A 13,628-nucleotide genomic window follows, 5' to 3' on the forward strand; every position below is an offset into this window, starting at 1 on the left:
GGTTCAGCAGGGTGGTTGTGTAGGTGCCTCTCAGGACGTGGGAAAATGACCGTGAGCCCCAGAATGCCCAGTGGTCACAAGGTACTGAGGCCTGTTTGCTACTCTGTGCTGAGGGTGTGATGTGTCAACACACACAGTCATTTCACCTGGGTGATGAGCAGGACAGCTTTTAGGGTCAGGTTGCCTGGACAGGGAAATAATGAAAAGGAAAGGGGAAGATTCTTCATCTCCAGGGATTAACAGTCCGAGTCCCACAGACGTGGGCCAAGAAAGGAGCTCGTTGTCTCAGATTTCATGGAACAGGAATAGAAAGATGACCCTTTCTTTCTGCACAACCCTCCACTCAAGAGAGTCCTGTCGTGAAAGCTGCATTTCAACAGCGAATAGCTTCCTGGAGTGCTTCTCTTTTGCCCTAGTAAGAATTTTTCTTTCTAGCACAACCACCAAACTGTGCCTGTGCCTTTCAATTAAGAAAAAATTCTTATGCAGTGGTAATAAAAACATAGGAAAGCAACAAAGTATATGTGAATTTACTTGCCTTCTCTGCTTCCTCTGTGCACCTGTTCCACATGCCCATTTCCTCTACTTTTTCATGCTCTTTTACTTATTCAATCCTTTCTCTAGAGTCCATGACAAGAGAATTTCTTGAAGCAGACTCCTACTGGAAAGAAATTGAGAACTGAAAGGAAGAAAACAATCATGCATGTCCAGAGCCATCCAATGCAGGAAATTTCCTGTGTAGGGAGTGCTCAGGGAAGAGTCAGCACTCCTGTGGCCACTCCAGCATGGTGGGCCCAGCTCTTCTGACTCCCAGCCCTGCTACCTTGGCATTCAGGGTTACTCAACACATAAGAATGTAGCTTGGCATTCAGAAATCAGGGCAGTGCTAGGAAAGTGTGTGAGAGGGGCTGTAGGGAAATTTTATGAATGCTGAAGATCCAGTGACCTTAGCTGTCTGGATGAGACCAGGTCCTTCAGGGTGAGAGTCATGAAGGAAGGAATGGGGAGGAGCTATAAAAGAAGCTTATGACTAAAAGAGAGAATTAAAAAGAAACCAAAAGTGGTGCCTGGGTGGCTGAGTTGTTGGGCGTCTGCCTTCGGCTCAGGTCATAATCCCGGGGTCCTGGATTCGAGCCCCGCATTGGGCTGCCTGCTCAGTGGGAGGCCTGCTTCTCCTTCTCCCATTCCCTCTCTTGCTGTGTTTCTCTCTGTCAAATAAATAAAGTCTTAAAAAGAGAGAGAGAGAGAGAAACCGAAAGAGGAAATAAATCATATGGAGGTTGCTACTCTCCCTTTCTGAAAGTTGAGCTGGACTCAAAGCATCTGCCCAGGACACTGTCCAGGAGGGTGGAGGTATTCTCTCTGCACCATCCAACATGGTGGCCACTGGCACCTAGAGTTGACAGACACCTGAAAGAGGGCTCGATGACATAGAAGCGGGCTCATCTGGCTGGTGGCTACCATGCTAAATAGCACAGCCCTAGAGTTCCAGAGATGAAAAAGATGCTCTGTTTTTCCTTGCATAATGGTTCACTGGCTTGGGCACATACACTGGTGCCCTGGAAACATTGAAAGAGGAAGGTCAACATTCAGGTCCTAGAAGAGTTCCCAGCAGATAGCCCACTTGAAAACAGAGGTGAAGAGCATGGTTCCTCAGTACCTGGATTAGAAACAATCAGAGCAGGAAGACTCTGCACTGTCTTCAGAAGCCTACCCTTGTTTAGAGGCTGGGCAGACACCTGCTTTGTCTGGGGCCCAAGAGGCCTGAGCCAGTTACAAAGGGATCCTTTTCACACCTGAACCAGATTCCAGTCCAGGAGCATATTCACCTGACTTTGCCAGGGCTGAACATGGGTGATGAGGATAGCGTGGTTGCTGCCCTTGCAAGGCTTGTCATAACCAGGATTCCTATTCCTGTGAGTGTGAAGACCTGCAGGGGCAGAGTCTGGGGCTGAGAATTACAAACCCTTTTAGCTCCAACAGATGTCCTCGAGGCCATAAAGGGAGCAGCAAGGACCACCTGAGCTCTAGGCTCTGCTCCCATCTCTGCTGGCCTTGCCCTGCACTGAAGACTGTGCCCTCCCTACTTCCACTCTACTAGAACAAGTTACCAGAGCCGCCCTAGCTCTTGAAGCTGCCCTTCAGTGTGAATGCATTTCTAGGCCAATCTCTGGAGACCTGACTTCACTTCTCTGCCTCTCACCATCTCTTGTTAGTGAAATTGTTAAAAGTCATGAAATAAAGTAGCTGTCCTGTCACACAGGTAGTTGGAGAAGACAAGAGAACAGAAGGAAGCTTTACTGCAGTCTTGTAGGGAGACACCCATATGGTGCTTATGCTAGCAGCAACAACATATTTTGCCTCTTCCCCACTCAGAGGAGCACAAATATCGGTGAAGGGATGATCAGCCAGTCATGACTGGGCTCAGGTGATGATGCTTTACTAAGTCTTCTAATGGTACTCTACAGAGTCTTCTGATCTTGAAACCTTAGGCCCTTCCTCTATCCCCTTGTCTGATGAGCTGAGTGTCTTCTTCTGTTCTCAGAATTTTTTTTCCTAGGCTCTGAGTGCTGCATTCACCCATGGAGCCTACCAGGTAGCTCTCTTGATCCTTAGAGCCTCCTTGTTGATGATACGGAAATGATAATCTGGAGGTTATGGATTTCTAGGATTTTCTGGAGTGAGTAAGTGACATTTATCAATCTAACAGTCTTACATTTTGTTTTGTGGAAGAAAATATTGACACTGACAGGGCAAACAAAGTCCATTCAAATGCAACATATGTCATACACATACATGACTGAATTGGAAAATTCAAACCATAATTTGTCTCATTTTATATTTGTATTTACTCAAAATGACAACCTAGGTTTGTTTCCTCCCAAAGGTCCACATGAGACAGCAAGAGTCTATTTTAACTGGTCAATTCGACAAGAACCTACGTGATGCTTTCCTCTCCCATCTTCCTCCACCTTGGCAATATATAGCCTATTCTTTCCTCCTCTTTGGAAGGAAGCCAGGTGCCCACTTTAATGCTCAGCCCCTGCTTCCCTACCTTTACAGTGTAGGGTCCTTTGGTTATCACACAGAAATCATGCCTGGCACAGGTGAGGAAGACAGATTTTCCAAAATGGAATGCCATTTCCACGTTTGGCAACATCATCTGAGGTGAAATGTTAGATTCCCAACTGGAGAAATTTGGGATGAATTTTTCCCAACTCTACTTGAAGGCTCCCCCTTTCTCAGAGTCCTACCCAAGTTGGGTGTGGGGTTTGGCTGCCCCAGGGCCTGACTGCCACAGGAAGGAGCCCTGCTCCAGAACTGCAACTTTTGAGACTGTAGGAAAATTAACTCTGAAACTTCCTGTAATCAAAAGATTTTGGGAGTGAGGGAAGGGAAAACAGTGAAGCATCAGTGGAGGAAATACCCATTGGATGCTAAAAGTACTTACGTGCTGAGCAAGGATTGGGCCTGAAGTCTTGGGCCTGGCAAGCACTCCCCACAGAAGGCTCTACAGCATGGACTAAAGTTAGAGTTGATGTCAAACTCATAGTAGAAATTTACAACCCCTTCCAGGCATTAGAGATGTGAGAGAAAGTGCATGGAGTTTGGAATCAAGGCACCAAACTTCAGTGCCCCATTTCTTATATGCTGGTCATGTGCGTACTTTGTCCTCAAGCCTCTGTTACCTCACATAGCACACAAAGACCATAATGGCACCTTTTCTTTTCTCATGCTTGATCAAATGCCATGAAGGAAACCTAAAAGTCTGCTCAGAGGTGAGGTTTATTATTAGATGAAGTTATTATTGACTCAGTAACAGAGATTCTGAAGTATGGCTTTTGTTCATTTACAACCCTGTGAACATGTTCTTCAGTGGTGATGACACCCCCCGCCCACCAGGTTTATTGAGGTACCCTTTGGTGTACAATAAAGTCCAGGGGCCCAAGCAGCACCAGGCTTCCCTTGAGAGAATGCACAGGGTCCAAGTGGATGCTCATTACTGACAATCCTTGTCTTGACCTCTGGGAATTACCTGCACAACTGGTAACATGAGTTAAAACATGAGTTAAAAATTTGTCATACCAGCATTTGTAGGAGCTTTCACAGTGATGACCCTGTGCCAGTACTTAAGTGGTTCTTTAGTCCATTACAATTAGTGTCTTCAAATGTAACCTCCATTATTATTTAGGTATAACGAGGCCATTGCAAAGATATTGTTAGCCTCATGGATCTCAAGAGGACAGGGCACAACATGCCATGTGGGGAAGCCCAGGGTCAGGAGGCAGAGGGGATCAAGGGAAAAATATACTAGGAAACTGTAGCAGGACAGTCTCTACACCCCAGAGTCTGCTGGAATTCTTCAAACTAGCCAAATTCTAAGCCTTCTCACCTTGCCTTGCCCATTCTTTCCTATGGAAACCACATGTAAGGCTTTTGCCTATACTTTCTCTTGTTCCTTGTCTCCTGAATGAGCCTGGTCCTTCCCTGTGTGGCTCTGTGTGGTGTTCCATGTTTCCTATTTCTAGGGATCTGCAAGTATTAACTTCTTTCTTCATGACAGTCCTTTCTGTGTCTACATATCTTACCCTACTTGATGAAAACAAGTCCCAGGTATATTTTAAAACAGCGAAGAAGTCACTCATGTCAATAAGCAATGAAGTTCTCATACACGTAGTAACAAAGTCCGAAGAAGTTTCAGGTCATTAACATTGTACGAGCATTAGAAATAGTTTCACAGGGATGCCTAGGTGGCTCAGAGGGTTAAAACCTCTGCCTTCAGCTTGGGTCATGATCCCAGGGTCCTGGGATGGAGTCCTCATCAGGCCCTCTGCTCAGCAGGAAGCCTGCTTCCCCCTCTCTCTCTGCCTGCCTCTCTTGCCTACATGTGTTCTCTGTCTGTCAAATAAATTAAAAAAAAAAAAAAAGAAATAGATTCACAGTAGATCCCATATCAGATGTAATGAAAATAAATTCATTGGAGGAAGTGTGAATTAGGATGCAGCACCATTTGTCAAATTATGGTTGGATCACAGCCATAGGTTGCATTCAGATGGAAAATTTGGTAAAGACTCAACAACAGCTTTTTGGCTACATGGGATCTACAATAGAATATTTTATGTGTTGTTTTAATTATGATGTAAAAATTCTGAGCTATCTATCTATATAACAAACTGTATCTACCTTATAATAAACCGATATACTTCCAATTATATAACATATTTGTGATTATATAAAGTAAATATTATAAGTAACAACATATTTTTATTGATCAATTTCTTTCTGGAGAGCTGGATATGGGACATTTTACTTGCATGTTGGTGTATAAACACTAATGGAAGTGCTGCAGACATTTACAAGCATGCTCCCACTCAGCTTGCCAGGATTCAGCTGCTGGGGCTTCAGTCATCTCTGTAGCTAAAAACTTTCATAATATCCAGCTGGGATCTAGCTGCTGGTCAAGAGATCAATGGAGGCCCCAGCAGTTTCCTTTCCAAAAGCAGAGAGACCAAGTTAAATGATTAAATTTTGCATATATAAAGCTTTTAGAACTTGATTTTAAAGACTCAAAGATAAATGCAATAAAACAGTCCATCACGGGCGCCTGGGTGGCTCAGTGGGTTGGGCCGCTGCCTTCGGCTCAGGTCATGATCTCGGGGTCCTGGGATCGAGTCCCGCATCGGGCTCTCTGCTCAGCAGGGAGCCTGCTTCTCTCTCTCTCTCTCTCTCTGACTGCCTCTCCATCTACTTGTGATCTCTCTCTGTTAAATAAATAAAACCTTAAAAAAAAAAAAAACAGTCCATCACAGGAACTATTGCCTATGTGATATAAAGCTACTTGTGCCGGAGTGGCTTTTGCAGACCTCAAACATTGGAAATACACTAAAAGCTCCATTTAATGCTCCCAGACAAGAAATCAATTGCTTCCAGGCTGGGATGGAGGGATTGTGATGTGGCCAAAATATAGAAGAGGGCTCCTGGCCCAGCAGTCATTCACTTTGACTCTGGAAGTAAACTCTAATGCAGAAGTGGGTTAAAAGCTCTGAAAAGTCAGGATATTGAAACCCTATGACTGGTATCAATCCCTGGGGCTTTCCTTGTTCCTTTTCTCAGTGTCCTCAAGTGGCTCCCTTAGCAAGAGCCCACATGGCCTTGTGGTAACAGATCCTACTTTTCTAGGATATGCCAGGAGAATCTGAGTGAAAAGGAAAGCTGGCAAGGAAATAATAGTTCCTATAAACAATTCACAGTGGAGAGAGCTTGTAATCTGTCTCCATAGGAGGTCCCCTCACCAGCTGTCAGGGTGAGCAAAACCAGGGGTGTGAAAGGGCTAATCCCTGGGATGGGGCAGCTCTGACATTCTGGCCTAGGAAGGCTTTCTCTATGTATTTCCTCAATGGCATGATGGAGACAAGACATGTAACACATTTATGTCAAGTTTCCAACCATGAGCCCAGGATCCTCTTTTGTGTCCTGGGAAGTGTCACTTTTTAATGAGCTCTCTGGACACCTGGGGAGCTATTTATATGGAAAACACCTTTTATCCTCACATTCTCCATGCATTACAGAAGAAGCTGTTGACTGACTTTTCTCAATTACTGGATGATAATTTATGTCCTTTTCTGAGTTAGATAGGTAAAGGTTTCTCAGGGAGAAGAGAGAGGGTGGTAGGTAGATGATAAATCCATAGATCCATAGATAGAATGATAGATGGATGATAGAGAAATAAAAATGGTTAACTTGTTTTTTTTTTATTTATAGTCAGGAATTATTCTATTAGAAGGATCCAGTTTTCTACTTGAGAGTTAAATGAGTGTTCATGTCTTACATATTCATACTAATAATGAAAACATTTTGCTTTTCCTTTTGACCACAATTGTAGCCTCTCAAGTGTGGGACAGTCCTCTCAGTTCAATTTCCTAAGTGCAGCCATTGGAAGTAAGACATGTCCCTTTTTCTCTGCCTATGCTTTTCAGCATACTTTTTATTGATATAATAAAAAGCATTTTGTAAATCTTCTACACATAGTATAAACCTTTTATCAGGTTCTGAGGATAAGTTTTCAAAGTTCATCAGTTGTCTCCAGAATAACTGAGCTGCAATAAAAGGTACTGCTCAGAATGCACTGGAAACCGTTTAAAGACAACTTTGCTATCAAAAATCATGATTGCCTAGAAATATTTATGTCTCAAAACATTAGTAATTATTTTTTTCCGGAACCATAGTCCAAATCAACCCTTTACTGACCCGACCTGACTTTTTCCCCAAGAGGACATAAAAATAATCCACAGATAGTAATTCTACAAGTCATAAAATATCAGTATCTCGATCAATTAGATATTAATTCAGGCTGTATTATCTATTCCAGAGCCCTTTTCTCGCTCCCATTTTTATTTGTTCACTGGAATAATTTGTAATATTCTCCTTGTTTTCAGTCCTCTGATTTCTAATTGTGGTAACTGCCAAAACAGGGCTGATTGATTATCTAAGAGCTAATGTAGCTGGCAGATCCAGCTTAGAAACACCTGACTCACAATCATTGTGCAATGCATCTGAAGATGTGCCCTTCAGTCCCTTTATTTTTTGCAAATTCAGATTGATTTCAGATTTCAGACTGGGGTTCAGATTGAGGCTGGATGCTTAATTCATGGACCTGTCTAGAAAGCATAAGCAGTACTACAGTTGTACTGTGGAGGCCGAGAAAAATTAAGGCCATCCCACCTCAGGTTTAGCCTTAGCATAAGTACAGCCATCTCAGACCCCTGTGCCCAAGGGCTGAACTTTCCCCTACTTTACTTTAGTTTCAGGAAGCCCCACCCTACTTTAGTTCCAGAAACCCCCAACCCTATTTTAGTTCCAGGAAGCCCCACCCTACGTTAGTTCTAAGGACCCCCACCCTACTTTAGTAAGCCCCACCCTACTTAAATTCCAGAGACCTCCCCACCCTCCTTTAGTTCCAGGAAGTCCCATCCTACTTTACTTCTAAGTGATGAAGTCCCAGAACCTAAGTCAGGTTCGGTGGGGTGAGGAGGTTCGGAGCCAACGACTAAAGAAAGAATTCTTAAGACGTCATTGGTGCACATTGGTGCAAAATGGTGGTTTATTAAAGCACAGGGACAGGACCCGTGGGCAGGAAGAGCTGCTGCTGCGGATTGTGAGGGTAGGCATGTTATATACCCCACGGTTGGGGGGAGGTGGTGAAGGGATGGGAGATTTCAACAGAGTTCTCACATGTTAGGGAGGGCCTACAAGGTGCTGGGGGGAGTCCTTGCCCTTATGGCTTGATCAATGTCGTCCTTAGGTCAGGTATTAACATCAAGATTGTTGGGAGATTCTTGGTGGGGTATTATGATCCTGCTATCATTTACATTCCCTTCTACCTCAGCCTCCTCCAGTTTATGGTGAGGAGGGAGACATTAGGGCTTCAGGAACCAAGAGTTATTTGCCTCTGGAAATTTGTGCTATTGATAAGGTAACCTCCCTGTTTAGGTCTCTAGGACATCTGTAGAGCAAGGGAGATTCCTGTTCTGCAGGATTGCAATCCCTGCAAGTTAACTATTTATTGTTTTATGGCAGTCAGGGGTGCCTGAGGAATGCTACACATATGGAGGGGAGTAGGTGAAGAGGGGGTGCAAGGCGCCAGCTTTTGCTTTGTCCTCAGCCAGCCTCCTGCTCCCTCATCATAAGGACCCCCACCCTGCTTTAATAACAAGAAGCCCCACCCTGCTTTAGTTCCAAAGACCCCCACCCTGCTTTAGTAACAGGAACCCATAAATACCCCTGCCTTAACTAAGCTTTGGGTCCAAGTCCCTACACTGCTGTGTCGGGTATACTTGGGCCCAAGCTTAAGCTTGTTGAATAAACCCTCGTATGATTGCATTGGTGTCGGCTCCTTGGTGGTCTCTCTGACGTGAAAACTCAGGTACAACAGTATGAGTTATGTTATTAACTTAGCTTCCTGTTTTTTTTTTTTAAATATTCCTTACTTATGTCTTGTGCCCCATGTATGATTAATCATTACCCCTGGTTTTTCCACTCTCTACTCCTTGTTTGCACATTGAGTATAGAAACCTGATGGTGATCAGGTGGTAACATCTGTCTCAAAATTATCTGATTCACCCCATCATACCAGATCCTGGATGCACCTTGTTTGGAAGAATACATATATTTGGGTGGTTTCAAGATTCCCCCCACCCAAGGCTTCAAAAACTCATTCACCTCCTCTTGTGTATTCACCTCCTTCTCCAGTCACTATGTGTGTGTGTGTGTGTGTGTGTGTGTGTGTGTCCAGGTCTGAAAAAAAAAATCCAGAGGATGTGAGACACATTGTCACAGGCTGGTTTTAAGAAACTGAAATAGAGCTGCACCTGCTCTGATACAGGCCCTACTCTGCCTGAGCCTCCTCACTAGCTGCTGGGGCTCTGCTGCAGGGCTAAAGGATTGCAAAACCAGGCCCCAAGGCAAAAGTGGACCTGCCAGACCTTCCACCTGGCAGAGGAAGGAAGCCCCACTGTGGGAGGCCCAGTTTCAGGAAGATGTGCCTTCCTGGGGCTTTCATATTTCTTTTCTTGCAACCAGAAACAGTGGGATTTCTGTGGAAATTAGAGAGCTGAAAGAGAATTTGTGTTTTTAGGGCTTAACAAACAAACCCTTCATCCCTTCTCATTTAGGCTGTGAGCTGACAAAAGGTGATCTTTCAGAGAATTCCACACCAGGTCATTTTAGCAATCAGGGGCAAAAAGATCTGATTTGAAATACAATAAAATAAAACAGCTTGCCGAGCATGCTTGGTGGCACACACGCGTGTGTGCACACGTGAGACTCACCCCCTCTATCCACTGAGCTCCCTCCGCTTCAGACACAAAGTTCCCATTATTTTGGAATGCTGACGATCCAAAGGGAGAGAACGTGGAGAACGTTGCACAGTGAGCAGGCCTAGTTTGGAGTGATATGTGGCATTAGGGTGAGAACTCCCTGGCGCCCTCCGTGGGGGGCCCCAAGCTCCCTCCGCACCCAATCCTCTGTAAGCAGCCATAGCCTCCTCCCTTCAACTCCAGGCAGAGGGTGTGTGTGTGTGTGTGTGTGTGTGTACACGTTAGCGCAGGGAGAACATAGATTACTTCTTGTCCCATTTGCCCCATCCGTAGACGAGCACTTTGTACATTGTTCATTTCTAAGTTTTAGGAAGTTGGCCTCTGTGTATTTTGACCCTTTGCACCCTTTCTTCAGCAATTTGGAAAGGCACCCTCCCAAGCTTGGGGTGCTGGGCCCTGTTGAGGCTCTGTGTCAGAGAACCAATCAACTCACCTTCAGCGATCACAGAGAGCGGTTGCACCTGCTTCCTACACATCTCTGGGACCATTGTCTTTTCTCGAATCATCTAAAAAATGGCTTCAACTCTCCATCCTCGTCTCTGTAAGTGACACGATAGTTTATAGACCCAGCAACGCTCTCCTCCATCGAAATTCTAGATGTGTGATGTACCGCATATCCCCTGTGATGTGGAGGGACAGGCCAGGTGGTGGAGGTTCCAGGAGGACGCGGGTGGCAGATATTTTTGTATGTGAGATACGCAATACGACTCACTGAAAAGTGTGCTGGAATAAATACATTTTACAGCAGAAGCATGCAACACTGTAGCTTTTAAATGTACAGCCCATGAAAATAAACATTTAAACTTAAAAAAATAAAATAAAATAAAACAGCTTTCATCGCTGTATTGCAAAGAAGGTCCACCTCTTCCCCAAATGAGTCCTAACACCATGTCCTTGGCTAGGAACTGTTTATTAAACAGGAGAAAGCACCCATTCCAAAAGCAATCGTTGATCTTCCCACAGAGAAAGTTACAAAAATGAACAGCTTCTCAGCAATCTGGGGCGTGGCACCACACCAAGGTACTCACCTTCCCTGCTGCTACAAGTGTTTCCTCTTAGCCCAAAGGAGTGAGTCTGGCTTTCTGTATGGGTGGGACTCCACCACAAAGGTGTTGGATGGGAGTCCCTGGGGTAGTGGGGCCCAGCAGGCATCTTAGCTGAAGTCCCTTCTGAGTGATTATGATGTGAAGCTGACCAGCCCTATAGGCAGGCAGGGGTGCCAACTGCACTAAAGCATTATCACAGACCAGTCTGGGGCTACATGTGGAGTTGACTGAGGAGGTAAGCATGCAGATGGGGAAGGGCCTAACTGCAGATAACTTCTCCCCAGGACTGCTCGGCAGAGGCCCACCTGGTGTTCTTCCCCTTGTCTGCCCCCCCCCCCCCCGCAGATAGGTCTGCCTGGTCCTGCCCTCTACAGTCCCTCCAGAAGATGCCCTCGGAATGTGAGGAGCTATGGTAAGCAAGACACAATGGAACTTAGCTGATAATGAAGACAAGCAACAGCGACATGTACCCACTCTGCTCCTGTTCACAGGTGGGCTATAGCGGGACCATCCAGGAGGCTGGATTCAGGATAGGACTGAGGTCTGGCCCTCAGTCTAGGCCTGGGTACCACTTCCCTATACCACCCCACCCTGGGAGAGGGTTGTTCTAGTGTACCAAAACCTCACAAAACAGGAAACCTAACATCTGGACCCAGAGAAGGCTCCAAAAGCTGATGCTAAGACAGGTGTTCACCACATAAGCCCTTTTCTCAGGTGAGAAAGGGGTTGGCCTGAGCTTCTATGTTGACTCTCCCCTGGTGGAACAAAATAGTCTACCCACAGGAAAGGATAAAGGTCCTGTTGGTAGTCATTTCTTGTATATAAACTCAAAGGCTGTTGTTTTAGTCAGCTTTGGGAATTTGGTTAGAACAAGTCAGCCCTGCTAGCAGGGGTCCACAGACTGGGGCTGTTGAGTACCACATGGTGTCCCACTCAGGAGGTCTGAGGTCACCCACTGAGCTCAGGGAGAAAATACTAGAATTCATTATACATTTAGGAAAATTTAAAACTAAGCCTTACAACATTTACTGTACTGATTAGAATCTACTAAATCAATTGTTCTACTGCCATTAACTCACCTCATACTGAAAAGGAAACTCTTCTACCAGTGGATGACTTATTATAACCCAAGATTTTTATCATATCTTTATCAAAAGAACTTTTTTAGACTTCATCAGACACTTCAAAGATTTTTATCATGTGTATTAGTCCTGTGTAAATGTGAAAAAGAAGATATAAGTAAAATCAAGTTTGGATGGCAACTGGCTCACCACCACTGAATGGGCCCAGATGTTAGGTTTCCTGTTTTGTGAGGTTATGGTACACTGAAACAACCCTTTCCCAGGGTGGGGTGGTATAGAGAAGTAGTACCCAGGACTAGAGTGGGCCAGACCTTTGTCCTATCCTGAAAAATACTTAAATGTTTTTACCGGAGTGGAGTGGGGCATTAAAATGGAAAGAAGTTTGAGGACCACCCAGAATGAGGTTAATGTCATATTTCAATGTGAGGTCCAGAACCAGCTTTCCTAAAACTCTCCCATTTGCAGATACCTTTGGGAGCCAGATGGCTTCCTCTCCTGCCATGACACTCAGAGAATCTTACCCATTGGAATGTCACTATAATGGGAGAATGTCCCTGGAGGGCAGGAAGAAGGGTCTCTCTCCCATACAGCATGTTGAAGGAGTCAGGGGCCACAGCCCTGGAGGGCCATATCTCCCATAAGCCTAAAGGCTGGTTCTGGCCCTCATGATGTATGTTTGCTTCTTTGGGTTAGTTGGTGCCAGAAATATATTTTTCCTTAACTGAGTTGGAAGCACGAGATGAGGCTTGACCTGACCCTAACTTGACATTCATGTTCCCTGCTTACCCCTCAAGGTACTTGAGTTTGCTTCTTCACTGTGTCGGTATTTAGACTCTAAATTTTAGAACACTAAACTGTTTCTTGAGGCTAATGAAATACTTATTATTTGAGGCTACCTGTGGGAAGAACCACCCTTTTAGTAAAATGAGTTTTTGACCTGGCTCAACACTAAGCTTCCTGCTAGCTGGATGCTTGTCTTTTTTTTTTTTTTTTTAATGCCCCTCAAATAGTGGATATTGGTTACAAGCTAAAAAACACACTTCAGTAAACTTGCATATAAATGCTACATTATGAAATAATTCTTTAAGCCTCATTATATTGACTGGAACACTGTTGACAGGGATGATAATAAAGTAATAATTTACTTTGTGCATCATATATAACAGGTGAAGTCCTTTTCATCTTAATTAATCAATGGGGGTAAATAATCAGCTCTACTTTTTCAGTTACAAAGACTGTAACATAAACAAGTTATTCAACCTTTCATAAAGATCTTAAATGTTATAATAAGTATTTGGGGGGATTTGATCAAGTATTTTGGAGGGATTGTCCCATGCTTTTTCTATTATGTTACATTGTCTCTTTGAATGCAAAATTACCAAAAGTAAATGAAGAAAATATTAGAGATAATGACAGTTGTCTGCCTTAAGTATATTGTTTTCAGAGTACTAGAAATGGTTTCTTTTCATTGCAATATAATGATAGATAATGGCTTATATGGTGTTTCTTCTTTGGAGCTGTATTTGGAACTAACCGATCAAGACCATCCATTCAATATTTATTGAGAATATTATTCACAAAACATTATTTATTTTAGATAATGGAACTGGAAAATGACAAACAAG

At 44.2% G+C, this 13,628-nt stretch overlaps 1 long non-coding RNA gene across 1 annotated transcript; it reads right to left on the reverse strand.

Annotated features, from left to right (window-relative positions):
* Window positions 1-543: 543 nt before the first annotated feature.
* Window positions 544-11,011, reverse strand: LOC101670339. The gene is made up of 4 exons (XR_001177145.2): window positions 10,904-11,011; window positions 10,309-10,414; window positions 9,828-9,936; window positions 544-658 (listed from the first exon to the last, which is right to left on the reverse strand). It is a non-coding gene; the product is annotated as an uncharacterized LOC101670339 (long non-coding RNA).
* Between the last annotated feature and the right edge of the window lie 2,617 nt (window positions 11,012-13,628).

Source organism: Mustela putorius, unplaced genomic scaffold (assembly GCF_011764305.1).
Source record: "Mustela putorius furo isolate JIRA1106 unplaced genomic scaffold, ASM1176430v1.1 tig00003867_pilon_pilon_pilon, whole genome shotgun sequence".
Lineage (NCBI taxonomy): Eukaryota > Metazoa > Chordata > Mammalia > Carnivora > Mustelidae > Mustela > Mustela putorius.